At 41.6% G+C, this 21,010-nt stretch overlaps 1 protein-coding gene and 1 long non-coding RNA gene across 3 annotated transcripts in view; one reads left to right on the top strand and one right to left on the bottom strand.

The window, feature by feature from the left end:
- PARVA (parvin alpha) overlaps positions 1 to 21,010 on the bottom strand; it is a 74,126-nt gene that overhangs the window by 33,493 nt on the left and 19,623 nt on the right. The gene's annotated exons all lie outside the window — the stretch shown is intronic.
- LOC148687619 (uncharacterized) lies at positions 8,523 to 16,680 on the top strand. Of its 2 annotated transcripts, none has more exons than XR_015949435.1 (3): positions 8,523 to 8,773; positions 13,629 to 13,710; positions 16,452 to 16,588. It is a non-coding gene; the product is annotated as an uncharacterized LOC148687619 (long non-coding RNA). The 2 variants fall into 2 exon arrangements; XR_015949439.1 differs by lacking the exon at positions 8,523 to 8,773 and adding an exon at positions 12,377 to 12,461 and having other exon boundaries at positions 16,452 to 16,680.

Raw genomic sequence — 21,010 nt, 5'->3', positions numbered from 1 at the left:
TGCACTCCTTTACTCTGCCAATGCAAACATACATTTGAACATATATTTGCTGTGCTCCAAGATGCCTTGGAAAGCAGCAGGTGTGTGTTCAAATAACGTCCACCACACCTGAGGCGTTTTATCATGTTTTTATCCCCCTTCACCACTTTCTGATTAACTCTGGGTGGCAGTGAAGAGACTCAGCTGCCCCAAAATGGGGAAGAGATCCTACCCTAATCTCCTGGTGGTCCTCAAAAGAGCCTTCCTGATTCCAGAGCCAAAGAAAAGAAAAGAAAAGAAAAGAAATTGTGAACTGGGAATTCACATCCCTGGTTTATGTTCCTTCCTCTCCTTGTTGCTCTGTTGGCCTTTGGGCCAGTTCTCAGATCTTCCGTGTAAGTGAAGTTATGGAATACTTGTGCAGCTCAGAGGAACCCAAGAGCTACCCGAAGTCCTGTTGTGCCATGGTCCTGTCTCCACATTTCAAAAGGGGCCATCATGAAGGATGGGTGGGTTAAGCAGTTCAGAGTAGGGCATGGCCATGTAGCTGGTTGGCGGCCAGTGCAAGTTGCCTCAAAACAGGTGAAAACTGTATGCACCCAGGTGCTCCATTCAACAACCCAGTGCAGCATTCCACACCAGCTGTTGATTCCAGGCCAATCCCAAAGGAGGTCTCATACAAAGTGCATTACAATCGTCAAATTGTGAGGCTACCAATGCATGAATATCACTGGTTAATATACTTAAGGAAGGGGAACCAGTCTGCATAAAAATGGTCAGATTCAGCATCGCTCCAGAACGCCCATTAATTATTAAAGTGTTCAAGTGCAGTTAAACCGATTGCCAGACATTCTCTCTAAACCACTGGATTCACTTCCTTCAAATGGCCAGCTTATACTCAAAACCCCCACCCCAGGACTATCACCTGGCGCCCACTCAGGTGACATGGTGGTCTGTTTACTCCCCTCTACTGGTCTCTACCTCAAGGGATTTATTTCCCTTATTCATTTCTCTCAATCTGGAACCAGGGCAGTCACTATTCATTTGTAAAGGAGCAGAGAGCAGTTTGCATTTAAAGGCGAATCTATCAAATTTGCTTTTCCAAAACAACATGAGAACAGAACTATGGCCCTCTTTCAACATTTGCAATGCTGTCTGAATTTTGCGGTGAAGTTCTCCCACCAATGTTTACAAAAATGTGTGCATAAAATTAATATGTTAGTGACAATAGCATACAAGACTACGTTAAATCAAGGATAGCAGCTAGAAAAATTGCATACAAAAATGTGTTTAGTAGAAATAAATTTGTACAAAAATGCTGGTGAATTTTAATGAGGATTAAAAAAATAAAAAGAAATCTAGAGAACTGAATTTAAGATTGGGAAAAAACCCCAAGAAACTCTGAGAACCCCCACTGACAGATCCTTCCACCTGTAGCAGACTCTCTGAGCTCGCCAATAATATTAACAGGGGTAACAAGCCTTTCCTTCATTCAAAGACTTAAAAGGGGGAGGGGGCTGTTGTTAGCCTCAGATCACTCAGTGGTCCTTCTGTTGTTTTCACCTACCATAGCTCCACTGTTGGCGTCTCAAGGTCAGTAAAAGGAATACCACCCCAACAACACAACCAATCTCTTTTTGAAGGCGACACATAATCTTTTCCAGGTATTTTATCTCTCAGGCCATTTTTGAGGGGCTGTTTAGCAAACACACTAAATCCAGCATATAAGCGTTGGGATAGTACTGAAAAGCTAAGCATTTCCGAGCTCTTCAAGGAGAACCATTTCATTGGGATATTCAGAATCCACAATCTTAACCTGTATAGGATGGCAGGTAAATTCTGTGAATACTGTTTAATCTGGCTGCTTCAGAAGTAACATTGCTTCCTTTTTTCCTTCTTTTTTTTTTTTTAAAAAAACTTTATTGGAATTCAAAGTAACATTGCTTCCTGATAATTAGAATAAATTTTTACTGTCTGGTGTTGCCTTCATTTAGGATAATAAGCTCTTGTGCTTCTCTTCTCCCAAGCATAAAATGTCCACAACATTACTGGAAGTCTGATCTTTCTGTCTTTCACAAAACAGTGCTTTCTCAATGCCACAATTTTCAGCTTAGTGAAGACAGGAAGTTTACTGAAGAGAGGTGGGAACTCTCTCTCAGGTGGTTTTGCCCATCAGTTCAAGAAGCAATTCAGAGGCAACATAATACTAATAGCTTAATTTGTGAAAATGGATAAATACCATATCTGCAACATAACACATTTAGCCACATAACAAATAAATACAGAAATAGCACTGGAATGGCTGGTTAAAAGGTTTTGTGCACAGAGGAGGAAATTTAATTAAACCATGTAATGCCAATTACTGTCATTTCTAATTATATTATGCTTTCCTAGAAATAATGCAGATGCAGGATTCTAAAGTTACCTGTATGTTTGATGTTAATAGGATAAAATTATCTAGGCCATGAGAAAATCCAGATAGCAATGGGAAGAAAATACATTTTTAACTAACATTATATGTTGTCCAATTTAATTACTAATAGATCTTCAAAGTGCTGATTACTTGAAAAGTAGCATGCCTCCAATGTGTGTGTGTGTGTGTGTGTGTGTACAGTGGAAGGAAGAGTGGAAAACAAATTTAACAAATAAATCAATTTTATTTATACAGTGGTACCTGTATAAACCTATCCATCAAACCTATCCATTCTGAAGGAAATCAGCCCTGAGTGCTCACTGGAAGGACAGATCGTGAAGCTGAGGCTCCAATACTTTGGCCACCTCGTGAGAAGAGAAGACTCCCTGGAAAAGACCCTGATGTTGTGAAAGATGGAGGGCACTAGGAGAAGGGGACGACAGAGGACGAGATGGTTGGACAGTGTTCTCGAAGCTACAAACGTGAGTTTGACCAAACTGCGGGAGGCAGTGGAAGACAGGAGTGCCTCGCGTGCTCTGGTCCATGGGGTCACGAAGAGTCGGACACGACTAAACGACTAAACAACAACAACCTAGGTTTACAAACACAATTGGTTCCAGAAGTCTGTACTTAACCTGAAGTGAATTTTCCCATTGAAAGTAATGGAAAGTGGATTAATCCGTTCCAGACAGGTCTGCGGAGTACTTAAACTGAAAATACTCAAACCGAGGCGTACTTAAACCGAGGTATGACTGTAGATCTCATGACTGATAGGCTGTTCCCTGGACTTACAACAGCAACTTTTGATTCATCAGACCATCTTCCCTGCTTTGCTTCAGCTCTTCCACAAAACCTTTCTTGGAACAGCATTGGCTTTATGGACATCCTGAGCTTTTTCCAATGATCAGTTAAGCCACTCTATTATCTGGTAGTGTTCCTCCTATTTATTCACCTTTGATATATCCATCTTAGACACCAATCCTCAGTACATATTTTTTTTATATGATTCCACATTAAGAGTTTTGCTGCCACTCTTTTTGCAGCTGGTGGCTTAACTCACACAGGGGATTTTGGTGTGCATATATACCAAGACACACATTTTTATTGTCAGCATGTCTACAATTATGCACCCACGTCGTCTGAACCCTAAATTCAGGGGATAGTTCTAAGAAAATGTCAACAGTGTAAAATACAAATTTTAAAAACAAAAACATCTCCATCCGACACTCTGGCCAGCACCCCTGCTGAAGATCCCTGCACATTTCATGAATGCATGGAAGGGGGGGAGAAAGAGAGAGAGAAGAGGGAGGGGGAGAAGAAAGACCAGAAGATACCTCCCACTTACCTAGACTGCCTCCCAACTGATCCTCCTCTCATACTGATCAAGATTATTTACCTCAATGGTTTCATTGAGAGTCAACCCCTGACGCACAGTCAGTTATTTATGGACATGCCACTGTTTTGATGCAGTTTTGTGAATTAGACAGTTTGCATGTTACAGCAGCTGCAGCTGATAAAACTGTGGAGGAAATAAAAATTGTAACTGCACAGTGGGTTTTATTGGGTTTTTTTCTACACCTATCAGTAAATAGAACAGACCCGTTTATACGACTTATATTAATAATTTTCGTTCAGTCTTTCTTTTTTTATAATCTATAATCAAATACTTCACACACACCCTCCACACACATACATGATATGGTCATTATCTCAATAATGAATATATTTATCTATATATGTTTTTTATTTCTGCTCTGTACATTAGCCCAAACCTTTCATCTTTGTAACAATCTATGGCTGATTACAGTCAATGTGTGGGTTATTCCTGAAATACTAGCTGGGAGATGTTGTCATCATAGTTCCTGCCATATAAGCAGACTATCACCAAGTGTGTGGTTTGAAAATTCCATAGTGTGTGGGGATTTTCTTGGGGTGTGTGTGTGTGTGTGTGTGTGTGTGGAGAGCCAGAGCGGAATTTATATAAAACATGCAACCTTCCAATTTCAAGTAATGACTGTATGAAGCAGCTCTAAGTCATTCTTCATGCTTTTAGTGCGGGGAAGAGTTAGGTTTCCCTGTTTTCAAGCTGAATTGTTTTACCCTCCTCTTAGTTTTCGATATACTGTATGAAATTGATTTTAGTAAGTGCTTCTTTTTCTATTAAAAAAATGTCTAGGGATACTCTCATTTTGACTCAAGAAAATCACCATTTTATAGTTAAATTGGGAAAAATAAATACAGCAAATGGACCAAGGTACAAAGATTCACACAATGTTTAGGGGTATGCGTAACCCTGCATACCCCCAGCAAAAAAAAGGAATGATTTTAGTGATCTGAACTGGTTTTATTGTGTCTTATGTATCTTGTGACTTTCTAAAGCTACTTTGAATTCATGTCATAAAGAAAGGTGGGGCATATTTATTTTTAAGAAAAGAGATACAAAGTCCAATAATGAAACCAATTGCTCACTACAAAAATGACAAAATGGCACTTTCTGGGGGGGGGGGGGGAGAAAATTGGAAGTTGGTAAAACTATCTGTCCATGGTTATTTGGCTATAGTTATTACTGCTGTTGTTATGAGCGGGGGCTATAACTGCCTTGTTTTATCGCACCCTTTCAACTGTACAGTGTAGTTGGCAGTTCCAAATGATATATTTATGGTTGCTGCTCTAGTTGGCCACTTTTCTACTAAAAGTGCTGTTGTGTTTTGCAAAATAATAGATAAACATTAGCTAAGTGTTTAAAAGAGTGAAAATATTATAAATTTTATTTATTTTTTAAAATTCTGTACCACCCTTCACCCAAGGAACACAGGGCAGTTTACAATATAAAACACAACAATGCACAACATAGTAACAAACAAAAACAATACCCCCCCCAACAATTTAAAAGACCATAGATTTAATTAGCCAAAGGCCTGGGGGAAGAGGAATGTTTTTGCCTAGCATGTAACAAAAGCACCAGGCAAGCCTCCCTGGAGAGAGCATTCCACAAATGAGGAGCCACCACAGAAAAGGACCATTGCTGTGTTGCTGCCCTCCAGACCACCTGCCTCAGATGATTGCAGGGTCCAGGTCAGTTCATAGGAGGAAAGGCAGTTCTTGAGGTATTGCAGTCCTGAGGCATTTAAGGCTTTATAGGGCAAAACCAGCACATTGTATTGGGCCCAGAAAGAAACTGGCAGCCAGTGCAGTTGGGCCAGGTTCGATGTTATATGCTCATCCCCATGCTGTTTAACATCTACATCAGGCATCCCCAAACTGCGGCCCTCCAGATGTTTTGGCCTACAACCAGGGCCATCTTAAGCATATCTGGCCCTGGTAGCGGTAGAAGTGGTAAGTAGCAACAAGCGGAAGCAGTGCCAAGTGATGCCATTTACACCTCCAATAGTGTCTTAAACACTGTAGATCTGGTTACAGGTAGGTGGCCGTGTTGGTCTGATGTAGTTGAAACAAAATAAAAAAAATCCTTCCAGCAGCACCTTAAAGACCAACTAAGTTTTTATTTTGGTATGAGCTTTCGTGTGCATGCACCCTTCTTCAGATACACTGAAATAGAAGTCCCCAGACACTTACGTAGGGAAAGGGTGGGGAGGGGGTATCACTCAGAAGGGTGGTGGAAATGGGTGATTGACTGACGGATAGCTGTTGACGACTGTAAACGACTGCAAATGGTCTTGCATGAAAAAGCAAGGGTTGAGATGGCTGAATATCGCTTTATCATGTATAATGAGATAAGAATCCAATGTCTCTGTTCAAACCAGGTCCCTCCATGGTTTTGAGCTTGGTGATAAGTTGCAATTCAGCAACTTCTCTTTCCAGTCTATTTCTGAAATTCTTTTGTAGTAAGACAGCTACTTTGAGATCTTGTATAGAATGTCCTGGGAGATCGAAGTGTTCTCCTACTGGTTTCTCTGTCTTGTAATTCCTGATGTCAGATTTATGTCCATTTATCCTTCGGCGTAGGGTTTGGCCTGTTTGTCCAAAATAATAATAATAATAATAATTTATTATTTATACCCCACCCATCTGGCCGAGTCTCCCCAGCCACTCTGGGCGGCTTCCAACAGAAAAATAAAACACAATAATCTATTAAACATTAAAAGCCTCCCTGAACAGGGCTGCCTTCAGATGTCTCCTAAAAGTCTGGTAGTTGTTTTCCTTTTTGACATCTGTTGGGAGGGTGTTCCACAGGGCAGGCGCCACCACCAAGAAGGCCCTCTGCCTAGTTCCCTGCAACTTGGCTTCTCGCAACGAGGGAACTGCCAGAAGGCCCTCAGTGCTGGACCTCAGTGTCCGGGCAGAATGATGGAGGTGGAGATGCTCCTTCAGGTATACTGGACCGAGGCCATTTAGGGCTTTAAAGGTCAGCACCAACACTTTGAATTGTGCTCGGAAACGTACTGGGAGCCAATGTAGATCTTTCAAGACCGGTGTTATGTGGTCTCGGCGGCCACTCCCAGTCACCAGTCTAGCTGCTGCATTCTGGATTAGTTGTAGTTTCCAAGTCACCTTCAAAGGTAGCCCCACGTAGAGCACATTGCAGTAGTCCAAGCGGGAGATAACTAGAGCATGCACCACTCTGGCTAGACAGTCTGCAGGCAGGTAGAGCTGAAGGGCACTGTTGGCATTTGATGGCATACACAATGTTAGAGGATGAGCAATTAAATAGTCCTGAGATGGTATGTTGGATGTTGTTGGGGCCAGTAATGTCCGGGTGTATGTGGCAGCAAAGTTGGCATCTGGGTTTATTGCAGGCTCTGGTACCAGTGTCCATGTTAAGTCTAAGATTGGGTGGCAGTCTGTAGGCAATGAAAGGTCTTCCTCCCAGAGCTTGAGAAAGAGAGCTGTCATTGTCTCGGAGAGGTTGTAGATCTCTGATGATGCGTTGTACTGTTTTAACTTGGGAGCTGTATGTGATAACTAGTGTTCTGTTATTTTCTTTTTTGGGTCTGTCTTGCAGCAGGTTCTCTCTAGGTATCAGTCTGGCTCTGTTGATCTGTTGTTTAACTTCATCAGGTGGATATTCTAGTTCTAAAAAGGTTTGCTGTAGATCTCTTAGGTGAGATTCTCTGTCTGTAGAGTTGGAACAGATGCGGTGGTAACGTAGGGCCTGGCTATATACAATGGATTGTTTGGTATGTTTGGGATGGTAGCTAGAAGCATGTAGATATGTTTGTCGGTCAGTTGGTTTTCAGTATAAGGTGGTGTCTATACGTCCATCCTGTATTTTTATAGTAGTGTCCAAAAAATGTATTTCTTGCATAGATTGGTTCATTGTTAGGTTGTAGATCTGCAAAGCATTGTGGGAAATTAAACTGTGCCACCTGATGCCTGGCCTTGATTGCTGGCTGCTGTTGAGGGGAGGGATAGAAGTAGGGTCCTGGCAGAGTGCTGGGACCACAGCAGCTGCCCAAGAGTGACATCAACACAATACAAACTTTATCACATACTTTCCAAATATAAAGGTGGCATATTTTACCAAAATTACTAATGGAAAAATATATACTCTTTTTTAAGCATCTTTTTCCAGTTAGACTCATAACACATTCTGTCTAGTTTTCCCTCCCAAAATGGCAAAAAGCAAAACATTAGTTTATCTACAAATGCCAGAGTAAGCAGACTAGATGCAGACCACCATCTATGCTCCAAGTAGCCATCCAGGGTCTCGTAACAGAATGCCAGTCTGGATGTGGCAGAAAAGACTGACTCGGTTCCACTTCTATAGGTTACTTTATCAGAAATCTGGCAAAGCAGGCAGGGATTAGGAGACATGCTTTGTGTATAAAAGGTCCCAGGCATCTGCTGGTAGGGTTGGAAAAGACTGCTTAAAATCACAGAGAGTTAGTGCCAGTCAGTACAGTATAGAAAATAAACTGTGCAGAGTAGACAAACCAATGGTCGAACTCAGTATAAGGCATCTTCCTATGTTTCTTTTAAAACTCTACATCCATAATAGAAAGTCTGAAACTGGGCTTGCGGCCCGTGGTTTAATGTATTACCAACTTATCCATCATGTAAACAAGTATGTTCCAGGTGTGCAGACAGTCCATCAGGCTGTCTCCTTATTAGCCAAAAGGCGCGTGAGCCAAGGCATTCCATTTATCAAAACTAACTTGGGATTTTCGTCTTTGGTAGCTTCAGACACCGAGCGGGTTTATGAATTTGGCTCGCCCTTCTCCCAGGGGTTATGCAAGCTGGAGCAGCTGGGGTCTGTGGCAGGAGCACCTGCATGCAAATGCTGTCATGTCAGCACTGAAACTCCAATTAGGAACCCACTTGCCAGAAGTAAATGCAGTTTGACATCAGCCATCAGTAAGAGGAAGGAAATGAGGGGCAGAAAGGAAAGTGATAAGAAACAAAAGGACTTTACAGAGCAGAGTACGTAGCTTTTCATTTGCAATTCTCATTTACGCCATTTTATATTCAAAATCTAGATCTGACTCAACCCGAGAAGAAGTGCATTTCTATTCAGATATGCCTTTGAAGTTACAGTGCAAATTCAACACATGGCTGAAAGTAAGCGAAGGTTTAGCTAATTAATTTGGCACAAGCTTGGCTTCCGATAGTAATCAAAGCTATATTAATAGTGCATGTATGCTCTCTGTTATACAGGACAAAAACAACCGACATCTCCTTTCTTTTTAATTAGGAACTGTGTTTGAAGTCTATATACGTCAAGGCTTCTTCCCTACCTGCTTATAAATGCTTGTGTGTGTGTGTGCGCGCGCGCGTTCGGGGGGGGGGTAATTTATAGAAGATGTGTATAAATCTTGTGCTGCTTAGTACTTGGTTAAATATCTGTGCCAAAGCTGCTTAAATGTAATAGTATACAAGGGAAACAAATGACATTTGGTTTTTAAGGAAATGAGAGCTTTAGCAGCTCAGAGATCTAAAGTAAACACTTAAATAGGTAATGCTAGAGAATTCTCATGCTGCCTCCTCACATTTCTGTATTTATTTTTTATCTGTGGGATCAAGCGCATTAGAGAGGGAGGCCTGGAAAGCCTTGCCTTAGCCATCATTCCAAGCTGCGTACATCTGTGGTCAATTTTCCACACTTTCTTCCATAAAAGGTAAACGAGGCACTGTACTTGCAACAGGATAATCTAAACAATATGAACAATGTTACTGTTAAAGACCATCTGGCTCATCCAGCACAGCTCTGGATTTTTAACTCCTTGAAGTAAATCATGAAAATCAGGCAGTTGGCTTTTAGCTACCTGAAATCTACTTTAAAGAGTTCACGGGACATCAGGGACTTTTAGAATTCTTCTCCCATTTTGATACGGTTTGCATTCTGAGCTTTCTGCAAACCAGGGCTGGTGGAAATTGTCATATAGAATTTTCTGTAAATGGTCTCTAAGGTATTTTATAAGAAGCCTCTACCATTGTGGTTTCCTACAATTAGATCATTTGTTGTTGTTGTTGTTGTTTAGTCGTTTAGTCGTGTCCGACTCTTCGTGACCCCATGGACCAGAGCACACCAGACACTCCTGTCTTCCACTGCCTCCCGCAGTTTGGTCAAACTCATGTTGGTGGCTTCGAGAACACTGTCCAACCATCTCATCCTCTGTCGTCCCCTTCTCCTAGTGCCCTCCATCTTTCACAACATCAGGGTCTTTTCCAGGGAGTCTTCTCTTCTCATGAGGTGGCCAAAGTATTGGAGCCTCAGCTTCACGATCTGTCCTTCCAGTGAGCACTCAGGGCTGATTTCCTTCAGAATGGATAGGTTTGATCTTCTTGCAGTCCATGGGACTCTCAGGAGTCTCCTCCAGCACCATAATTCAAAAGCATCAATTATTCAGCGATCAGCCTTCTTTATGGTCCAGCTCTCACTTCCATACATCAGTACTGGGAAAACCATAGCTTTAACTATACGGAGCTTTGTCGGCAAGTTGATGTCTCTGCTTTTTAAGATGCTATCTAGGTTTGTCATTATGGGGGTATTTATGAGCCTTAAAATGTTTACTCAGAAGCAAGTCCAACTGAATTCAAATGATTCTTCCTTCCCTGTAAATGTCCTTAGGAGAGGCATGTCCAAAGTCCGTATTGGGGGGTGTAATCCAGTTTAATCTGACCCCTGTGGTAGTTCATTTCCTGGGTTAAAATCCTAAAAAAAGCTCAACAACTTCAATCCTAATCACTTCATCAAATCTGGCCCTCTTTGAAAAAAGTTTGGACACCCCTGCCTAAGTAGAACTGTTGTCTGACTCTATCTTGACAAGCATGTTATAATAATTCTAAAGTCCCAAATATAAAATAAGCTTTCATAAATGTAAAAGGCAAGCACATACATAAGTATATAAACCATGTGTCTGAAATAGTGGAGAACAATCCTGAAACCATTTTGACTCTCCCAGTGACCTCAAATATTTCTCTGCAAGGAGGAAGGAAATGGGAAAACCTCTCTGTTTGTCTTTTGCTTACCGATCTTAAGGGCATGTGTGTATGAATAGGGTGAGCCTGTGACCTGGATTCAGGAATTAAAGCATTTACTGTACCATCACAAAAGAATGCCCAGGCAGAGCAATCACTGGCCATTACCAGGTATCTTGACAAAGAGGGGGGCATCTCTGGCTACGGGGGGGGGGGCATCTCTGGCTACAGGGTGGACAATTTCAAAAGTCTATATAAGGGCTTGCACACCATTGTTCTGGGTCCCTTCTGCTTCCTGCATGTGGTTGTGAGCACCCTGTTGCAACAGTTAATAAAGATCAGGCTTACTAGCTGCCTTGCTTCTCAATATTCTCTGGTTGGCCTCTGTTATTTTCTCCTTCCGATAGGGGACCTACTTAAGGACTCTATACGGGCTCTTGGATACCCCGTAAGGGAAAAGGAGCAGTTTTGTTCTCATAACAAGCACAATCCAGCTAAAGTTAAGGTGGGGGATACATCTCTCTTCCATCCAAACAATGAGTTGCCAATCAAACAAAAACACTTTAGACACTTTGGGTCGTTTTATTATTTATGGTTTATCATTTTAAATTGTTAATTGTAGAGTTGTAAGATTTAACAGCTACAGTATATAAAAATGAGGGGCAAAGAAAAGAAATTCTGAGTTGTATCCAGTGATGTCCCAAGCCCTCAGCCACAGTCCTTCTCACCAGGATGAGTTGTATCCCATGCTGCACCAGCAAGGTTTCACTGGTGAAATGGGACTTCCTCTCCCCCTACCACATCCACCTCAAAATCTGATTCAAGTGGTGACCCAACCCCCCGGGAGCTGATTTTCTTGGGGCGGGAGATCCATGTGGCTGGAAGGGGTAGGAGAGAAATTTCAATTGCACACACAAAGATCCTTGTGCCAGCAGAACAGCAGCATTGGATATAGCCCATAGCATTTGTTTTTAAATCGTTTCTAATGTCTATCTGTGTACATAGGTTGTAAAATACTTTATGTAAAAGTGTGTCCTTTTTTTGGTGATTCATTTCCTCTTTTTTGATGAGATGTAAGTGGCCACCCAGCTAGAAAAAGGAAGGAGAGAATTGTCCTGGAGAAGGAGAGGAACTATTTTATACAGCAGCTGCTGGCCTTTGAGTAGGAAACAGGTTGCTTCTGAAAACAGACAAACTATATTTAAGCAATATACTTAAGGCTAATATTGCAAGAAAAGGGTTAAAGTTATCTTCCCCTTTGCAGCTGTGCAAACTTTGGCTGCCTAGGTTAACAAAACAGCAGAACTTGGCTTCAAAGAGTCTCCTCCCCATTTTGAATTACTTTGTTAAATAAAATTACAAAGCATACTTTGTTTGACACTTCTATAGCTTTTCCATTATCTATCAAAAAGTGACTTTCATTTTGGTGGAAACAAAAAGGGTTAAATTAAGAGCTTGCACTTTTTTCCTGAATGTAAACAAGAACAAAAGAAGGAGGATTTTCATATTCATTAGGCTTCTGGCTCTAGTTCCCTGTTGCCACATTAAACAGAAACATTGCCATATCTGATTTCTAGGTAGAATGCACACATTGCTAAGCCCTTGTTCACTCCACCATGTTGTTTTTTTTACATCTACTTCCTGATATCTGCAGAGCTAACATCTTTCCCTCTCCTCTACTTGAAAAAAGGTTATTATACATGGATTTTATTTACACTTGACTAAGTGAAATGAGCTTTCCTTCTTGTTCTCCAGGTGCTTTCAGATGACATTGTAGCGCTTTCTGGAATTCTTTTCGCCAGTTTTGTATCTCAAGGGTAAAATCTGTTTTGATTTTTCGCATCACTAATTCAGCACTTATTATCCTTGCAGTTCCGCCCTCCGCTTACCGCCTCTGTGACATTTGCGGTGGGTGTGGTCTGCGACTGCCAGCATTCAGGAGTTCCAGACTACCCAGATTCTTCCTCAGTCTCTATTCTAAGATTGTCCCCCTGGCTTCATAAAAACTCATGTTATTATTGGGGAGACTGGGGAGCTGTCATTGCAAGAAGAGAAGGGAGAGGTGGGTGGAAAGTTATTCAAAAGTGGGAAAGACAAAAGTGAGTGAGATCCGAGTGTCAGGCAGTACCCCTGTCCTTCAAGTTTTTATTTCATGGCTGGAAAGAAAGTCTTAGGTTATTATTCCAGGATTGGCAGGACACCGGACAAGCAAGTGGCTTATCCACCTCCTGTTGGATCTTCTCCACTTTTGCAGTAAGGCAAAAGGAAGATTTCACGACCACCACCCAGTTTATAAAAATGTATTTTTTTGGGGGGGGGGCGTTGCGAAGAGGGGATGGGAAAGGCCACAGCTGAAGGCTGCAATCCTAACTTCACATGCCTGTGAGTACATTCTACTGGATTCCGAAAGGCTCGCTTCAGAGTGGACATAATTAGGACTACACTACAAGTACCCTTTACTCAATCGTGGAAATCTACAAGCATGTGCAGGATGGGCAGCAGCAGGGAGGGGACAGGGAGTGTGGACAAGGTGGAGGCGAAAGCAGTACAATGGTACATCGGAAGTTGAACAGAATCCATTCCAGAAGTCCGTTTGACTTCCAAAATGTTCGGAAACCAAGGCACAGCTTCCGATTGGCTGCAGAAAGCTCCTGCAGCCAATTGGAAGCTGCGGAAGTCACATCGGACATTCGGGTTCCAAAGAACGGTTGCAAACCGGAACACTTATTTTGCAGCGTTTGGGAACCGAAACGTTTGACTCACAAGGCGTTCAGGATCCCATATACAACTGAACTCAGATACATAATTGTCAAGCCACGCCCACTGGTATGATTGCCTTGAAACATTATTTTTGCAGGACATTGCAGTGGAAAATCCTGGCGGTGGGATACATTGTCAAAACATGCTAAGAAGCAAAGCTAGAAACCTTGAACAAAAAGGTTTGTGTCTAAATGCACCTATTAAATAAATAAGTGGTGAAGAATAAAATGTGAATCTTTTATTAATAGTCATCAGATTACTTAATTAATCCTGTTCTTTTGTGGAGACATGTATTTAAAAGGTAGGGGGATTAAATTCCCCAAAGTGGAAGTTATAAATTTTAGCATGCTCTTCGTGATAACTGGTACTGAAATAATACACTGGATTATTCTACCCTACTTTTGAAAGCACACACTAATCTGTGTTGAAATACGCTATTATCCAGTGTAGTAAAGAGGAAGAAAGAGACCCTTAATTAGAGGGTGATTGGAAAAAACATATTGCAAAGAAAACGTTGCAACTTACTGGCTGACTCTAGATTTTGGCATTCATTATTTAAGTTAAATGCATATTATGAAACCTTGAAGTGCACTGCTTACTCATCCTCTTTAATTTTCAGTTTCCGGTAAAAGGATCCATTAGTTTTTGGCACAACTCAAGCTACACAGTACTGCATCAAAAGGGCAATACTTAAACGTGATTTTTGTAATTTCGTCTGTGCTACAACTTTAATCAGAGCTGTATTTGTAGATACAGGCATTTGCATTACAATGCTATGCATGCTCCTCATAAGTAACCGTGCCAAGTTCAATGGGGCTTACCACCAGCTAACTGAGTGCAGGATTGCACACCAAGTTTGTTCTCTTAGCTACTTGTACACAAATTGTCTAATGCCCCATAGGCAGAGAAATTAGCCCCTTTCTAGCATTATCCTTTACAGGATCATAATCACATGTAGAGGGAGAACAGGACCCCATCCCCAGGCTCTGCCCTTGTATCACTGCCCACATCCATACTGGAAATGCCTGAAGAGGAAAGCTTGCTCTAGTGCATACACTCCCTTGGTGATTTAGAACCCTGATCCTGCACGTTTCTGATTTCCAAGGTGTATGCAAATGCAGAGCGGGTTTCCCTCTTCAGAATTCATACCCAACACATGTATGGCAAGGCGGAGGTGTTGCGCCCCGTTCTGGTTGCATGGAGAATAATGCCTGAAGGAGACTCCAGTCTCTTGGTTCTTGGAATATTACTTTCACTGTACAGTTTGAAAAGGAGGGTGGGGCAATATATGCAAATCCACTAAAACTGCACAAGTATAACAGGGAATACTGGGTGCTTCTTAAAAGTAGAACTATTAACTTTCTCTACAGTTTTACTTTATTTTTGGAACTGTCACCTATTAGCCAGTCAGGATTGGCTTCTATGTCTCAAAGGGAACTCTGAGCCATATATGGGAAAGTATTGGCTTTGTGAGGATGACTGCAGTAATTCCCCTTATCTGAAAGATCAAGTTATAAAAAATGCAGCCTAGGACAGATTTCACTGCAATGCTTTGACAAGAATGTCTGTAAAAATGTTGTATCGAAAAACAAAAGCCACATGAATTTTGCAACATAGATAAAGTTAACAGGAATCTAAACCCCAGTCCACGTTTCATACCAAAGCAAAGGTTTTTGATGGATATTCTTCCACAGAACACACATACAAAAAAAAAAAAGTTGCATTCGACTCAGCACTCATAAGCATGAGAGGTTTTTACATGTGCACGTTCAAGTATGTCTTATATTAGTTTTCCAAAGTGCTGTTGAGACCTCAACAGCAGATGTATCTCTTTTTTTAATATCAGCTGTACCACTCAAAAAACACTATCCTCTTTCTAGTGAATGTTTTGCTCTTTACAATATGTCAAGAAAGATGAAGCCATAAAAATAGCTTAACCATTCAGCAGCAGTTGCAAAGGTAGCTCAGAACAAGACTACATTGTGTGTGTGTGTGTGTGTGTAAATTTTAGGCTGCAAAGACAAACAATAAAAACACAAACAATAGGAACATAAGAAACTGCCTTATACTGAGTAAGTCACTTCATCTAGCTCAATACTATAAAAACTAACTGCCAGTTTCCAGGGTTTCAAACTGGGTCCATTCGAGATGCAAAGAATTGAATTTGGTACTAAGGCGGCTTCTTCTTCTTCTTCTTCTTCTTCTTCTTCTTCTTCTTCTTCTTCTTCTTCTTCCTCTTCCTCTTCCTCTTCCTCTTCCTCTTCCTCTTCTTTGGCGATAACTCATAGCCAAGTAAGATTGTCTTCCATAAGCAAGGTTTTAACAATGAGTCCGTAAGTGACTCTGGAGGCCAATTCTGGATCCATACGTCCTTCCAAGTGGGGACATTGGTTTCTGCGCGGGAGTTGATCATGGATTTGCCAAGCGTGCCTTCCTCTTAGCACGTTTTTCCCTTGCGTCCTGAGTTTGAGTGTCTGCAAAGCCCATGACACCTTTGGTAAAGGCTGTTCTCCAACTGGAGCACTCGCAGCCCAGTGTTTCCCAGTTGTCAGTGTTTATGCTACATTTTTAAAGATTTGCCTAAATCAAATCTAATAAACCAAGGCATATGTTTTGCCACGACGCTAGAGCACTGCCTAGTGGCCTGCAGTTTGTTGGATATGTAAAGAAGAATTAGCCATGTTATTTAATGTTATGTTCTAAGCGATGCGTCTGAAGGATGCCACTTCAGAAAGAGGCGTATGCTGCTGAAGGTAGAGTTTGCAAACTTCCCTTACTGATACAAGTTAAGAACAGAAGCCAAGTTTCAAATATATTGTCGTGTGTAACTATATCCCTCTTGCAAATCTGTTCCGAAGCGTAAACTGTTCTGCCAAAACTAGCTGCCAGATTGTGTGCCCATTCTTTTTCTTTTTTACAGCATCAAGCTACTGTGACCGCTCTACAGTTCTGTAGCCGCTCATACCAAGATAACCAATTTGCACATGGCAGTTTTGAGGATCTTTGATTCTAGACAAGCAGGACTAGCACTAGTTCTGGACTAATTAGGTCAGTATCTGAACAAATGTACTTAGAAACCCATTACAAAAGTACAGGGTCATTACATATTATATAGAAATCACCCAGTAGGGCTACAGTTTGCAGTTCTCTCACAATATTATTCATGGAAGCACATTTTTTAGGAGACTTGTTTTTAGGAGATAATTTAATTATTGTTTGATTTCATACAAATGTTATATATTTGATGTTAGCCACCCTGAGCCTGGTTTCAGCCGGGGAGGGCGGGATACAAATAAAAGTTTATTATTAATAATATTGATGTTTTCAAATATATAGGGAAAATGTCAAAAACAAAACTGCTAGGGCTGTAACAACATTCTACATACAAACCCCACTTTTACAGTGTGCAAAGTTCTGGTCACCCATCTCAAATGCTAAAAAAATGTACAGAGAAGGTCCACAGAGAAGTTTTTTTCTTGTAAAATGAAGCATGTATTGGGCTTTTCAGACTGGAAAAAGGACAATTGATGGGTGACATGTTAGATTTAGGTGGTGTGTGGAACATGGATACAGACACATTTTTCCTCCTTCTCTGAGAATACTAGAACTTAAGATCATCCAATACACAATCGAAAGGAAACTCAAGTAAGATGAAAGGAAACATTTCATCAGGCAATTCATAATTAATTTATAGGGCTGCCTGCCCAGAAGATGTGTTCAATTCCATTAGCCAAATTCATGGAGAATTAGTCGATTGCCCCGTTTGCCTTCATCTTTGGTTATAGGGTCATCGTGTCTAGACTGAGACAAACTACAATCCCAGGTTTAAAGAGATGCTAAACCAAAGCATCTTCAGGAAGTGCAGCCACAAGCCTAGCTCCAAGAACCTGCACATTTTGCTAATTTCTGGTAAGCCAAGATTTGTCTTAGTGAAGTGGACCTATTATTGGCTACTAGAACTTGTGACTATTTCGAATGTCAAGATTCATTGGTGATATGCCACTTAATATTGGTTGCTAGACTGCAATAGGGGGGCAGGGCTACTGCATTCATTTCCTACTTGTGGGATTTCCAGACATATATTGGTCACCATAGATACTGGAATAGGTGGGCCTTTGGTCTGATGCAACAGGATTCTTCTCATCTTCACTGAGAATGAGCTCATGGGGGGGATGGGGGGGCAGCAGCAAGTTTAAGGTGGTGTGGACACACTAAAGAGAGTGTACCTGCCAGTGCACCTGCATTGTCCCAACCAGTGCGGGTGGCGCTGTGGTCTAAACCACTGAGCCTCTTGAACTTGCCGATCGCAAGGTCAACGGTTTGAATCCCCTCCATGGGGTGAGCCCCCGCTCCTCGGTCCCTGCTCCTGCCAACCTAGCAGTTTGAAAGCACGAAGTGCAAGTAGATAAATAGGTACTGCTCCGGCGGGAAGGTAAATGACTCTAGATTTTGGCGCTGCAACCCCATAGTCACCTTTGACTGGACTTAACCGTCCAAGGGTCCTTTACCTTATAGCCCCAACCTCATACCATCCTGGTTCACAAAAAGTACTACTACTACTACTACTACTACTACAATAGTTTCATCACAGCCAGGATGCTGTGACCACAATGCTGCCCCTCCTCACTGGCCTTTCCTAAATTAAGTAATTATTCCGCCTAATGTGACCAGTAAAAATCAGAATTTGTCACACTAACATTGCAATCCTATGCATGTTTGTTCAGAAGTAAGATCTACCGTGTTCAATGAAGCTTGCTTGCATGCCTGTCTAAGCCTGGAACCTTAAAAATGAACTGTGAAGGGAGGACACCTCCTTGTGTTTTTCCCAGTCTCAGTAACACAACATTCATCTACACCATCAGATTAATTTACATGCTTTGGATTTATTATTTAAGCAAGAGACTGAGAGGAAAGCTGAAGTCTAGCCTGCATTCCAGTCATCTAGGGGTTAGTCAATTTGCCAGTGCCCTTGCTGTGCCTTGCCTTCAGATGTTATGCACCTACTCTTTAAATTCTGAAAAGAACATTGATCTTTAATCTGCAGTATTAATTCCTTTGACAAAATGGCAGATTATGTATTATCCTCCATAAGGCTTCATTCAAAGCTCACACAGTCCAGATGGAAGCTAGCTAATTAAAATAAAGTTAATATTAAGAACCCTCTTCAACCCAGATTCCTCCTGCTGTACTTCCAGATTTAGAAAAATACCAGCCCATATTTGATTAATTGTATTTTCTTCATTATTCATGAAAACATAAAAATGTTTTTGAAGACATATTTTCATGTTTTCATTTCTCAACCACAAATACTGAGAAGAAAGATGTAAGAACTTGCCAGAACCTTTTCAAATCTCACAACATTACATATCATGTAAAGTGCTCTCTCTCTCTTTGCCTCTGTTTCTATCTTCCTATAATAACTATAATAACTACCCAATATAGTCACATTATTAAACATTTAATACCATACAGTAGACATTACTAGGCTTTTATATTTATAATGAAATGCAAGAATCTTACAAAGGAATAATAAGTTATAAATATGGCAATGCAATTTTGCTCTATGGTAATCCAAATCACTTATCTTTTTTTTTAATTTGCCACCCTTCCTCGTGACAGAACTCAGGATGATGAACAAATACAGCAAATGTACACAATAATTAAAACATTTTATAAAAGCAGCAACATAATAACAGTATCCAGGAGCACAGTAACAAGACCCAGGGCAACAATCATGACACAAACCCCCTGAGAAACAAAACAGATACCCACCAATTGATATATGAAACTAAATAGCATAGGTGACAATCACATCTCCCCAGAGAAGAAATACCACGGTCCTGGTGCTACTACCAGGGTGGCCCTGTCTCAAGTCACTGCACATGCCCATTAGTAGAATCATGCACAGGACATCCCTGTTCTCAAAGCACAGGTTTGTGGGTATTGGGACAGCTGCTCTTTTAAGTACTTGGGTCCTGAAACTTGGGTACCTTGAACTGGGCCCAGTAGCTCACAGGCAGCCAGTGTTGTAAGGCCTGGAGTTATATGATTCCCTTCTAGCTGCTCTGCTTAAGAGACATGACAAATTCAGAGAGGATAGGCTGTCAATGGGTACCACATACACTGTCAGAGGCAGCATGCTTCTGGATCCCAGTTGCTGGAAACTGCAAGAGGTCTTGCTTGCGTGCACAGGCATCTGGTTGACTTCTGTGGGATCAGGTTTCCCTTGTGTTCTAAAGAGCTGGGGAAACTGCATTCTGCCTCAGCTATGCACTGGGTGCAATGGGCCATTAGACACACATTACTTGAAGGTACAGTCGTACTTTGGAAGTCGAATGGAATCTGTTCCGGAAGTCCATTCGACTTCCAAAACGTTCGGAAACCAAAACGCAGCTTCTGATTGGCTGCAGGAAGCTCCTACACATTCTTCCATTTTAAAATGGAAACAACAGTACTAAGATGGCATTCTTGAGAGGTTTGAGATTCTGATAAACAAAGGCCCATAAGAAGTACTGTCTTGACAGTCTACAGCAGGCATCCCCAGACTTCGGCTCTCCAGATGTTTTAGACTACAATTCCCATCATCCCTGACCACTGGTCCTGTTAGCTAGGGATCATGGGAGTTGTAGGCCAAAACATCTGGAGGGCCGCAGTTTGGGGATGCCTTGTCTACAGGAAAAAGTGTGAGAAAACCAGTAAATTTCCTCTTAAACAATTTTAGAAGGAAATTTCCTCTAAACGGCAGTTCAAAGAACTGAGTTAACCAGCTTGTTATGTTTGTTTTCATTTTTGCAAATTTAAAACTAATTGAGTTAACAATATCTATAAAGACTCTCTACTGTTCTTTTTTCCTCTTTTTTTGAAGATCATCTTCCCATTTATTTAGTGTTTCAATCCAGATCTATGTAGCGTCCTGTGTTCAATACTGAACAATTGAAAGACAGAAAGCAGATTTGCTGAGGTTCTCCTCAGGGTTAGGACAGTTGTTAGAAAGGACAATTGTTAGGAAACAAAATTGTCAAACACATGTTTAAAACTGCAAGAACAAAGTGGTGGATCCCTGATTTTCAAATAGACAATCAGTCAGTTCATACTTGAGGGAAGATTCTGAAAGCAAGTTTCCTTCATATTTGTTGTATCTCCTCTGTAAGGGGGAGAGACCTCCCCCTCTCATCAGGAGCAGTTCGTCCCCAAGCAGCCATGAAAGCGCAGGGTCTGAAGGGGCTAGTCAGGAAGTGGAGAGAGAGAGAGAGCCAGGTCTCCGGCAGCATGGGAGAGCCCCTGCTCCACAGGCGGGAAAGGAGAGAGACGGAAAGGGGGGAGACGGAAAAGACGGAGCACAGACCCTTTCCCCCAGCACCGGAATTAAGGAGGAGGAGAAAGGGGAGGAGATTCGCTGTCCCGAGACTGCTATGTTGGTCCAAGTCGCGAAAAGGGGCAGTGCCGGATTCTGAGAAGGAGTAAGCCAGGGGTGTCAAA

The sequence above is a fragment of the Zootoca vivipara genome, chromosome 1 (genome assembly GCF_965207765.1).
Source record: "Zootoca vivipara chromosome 1, rZooViv2.hap1.1, whole genome shotgun sequence".
In the NCBI taxonomy this organism is placed as follows: domain Eukaryota; kingdom Metazoa; phylum Chordata; class Lepidosauria; order Squamata; family Lacertidae; genus Zootoca; species Zootoca vivipara.
Note: the sequence above shows the minus strand (reverse complement) of the source record. Positions and strands in the feature narration are given on the sequence as shown.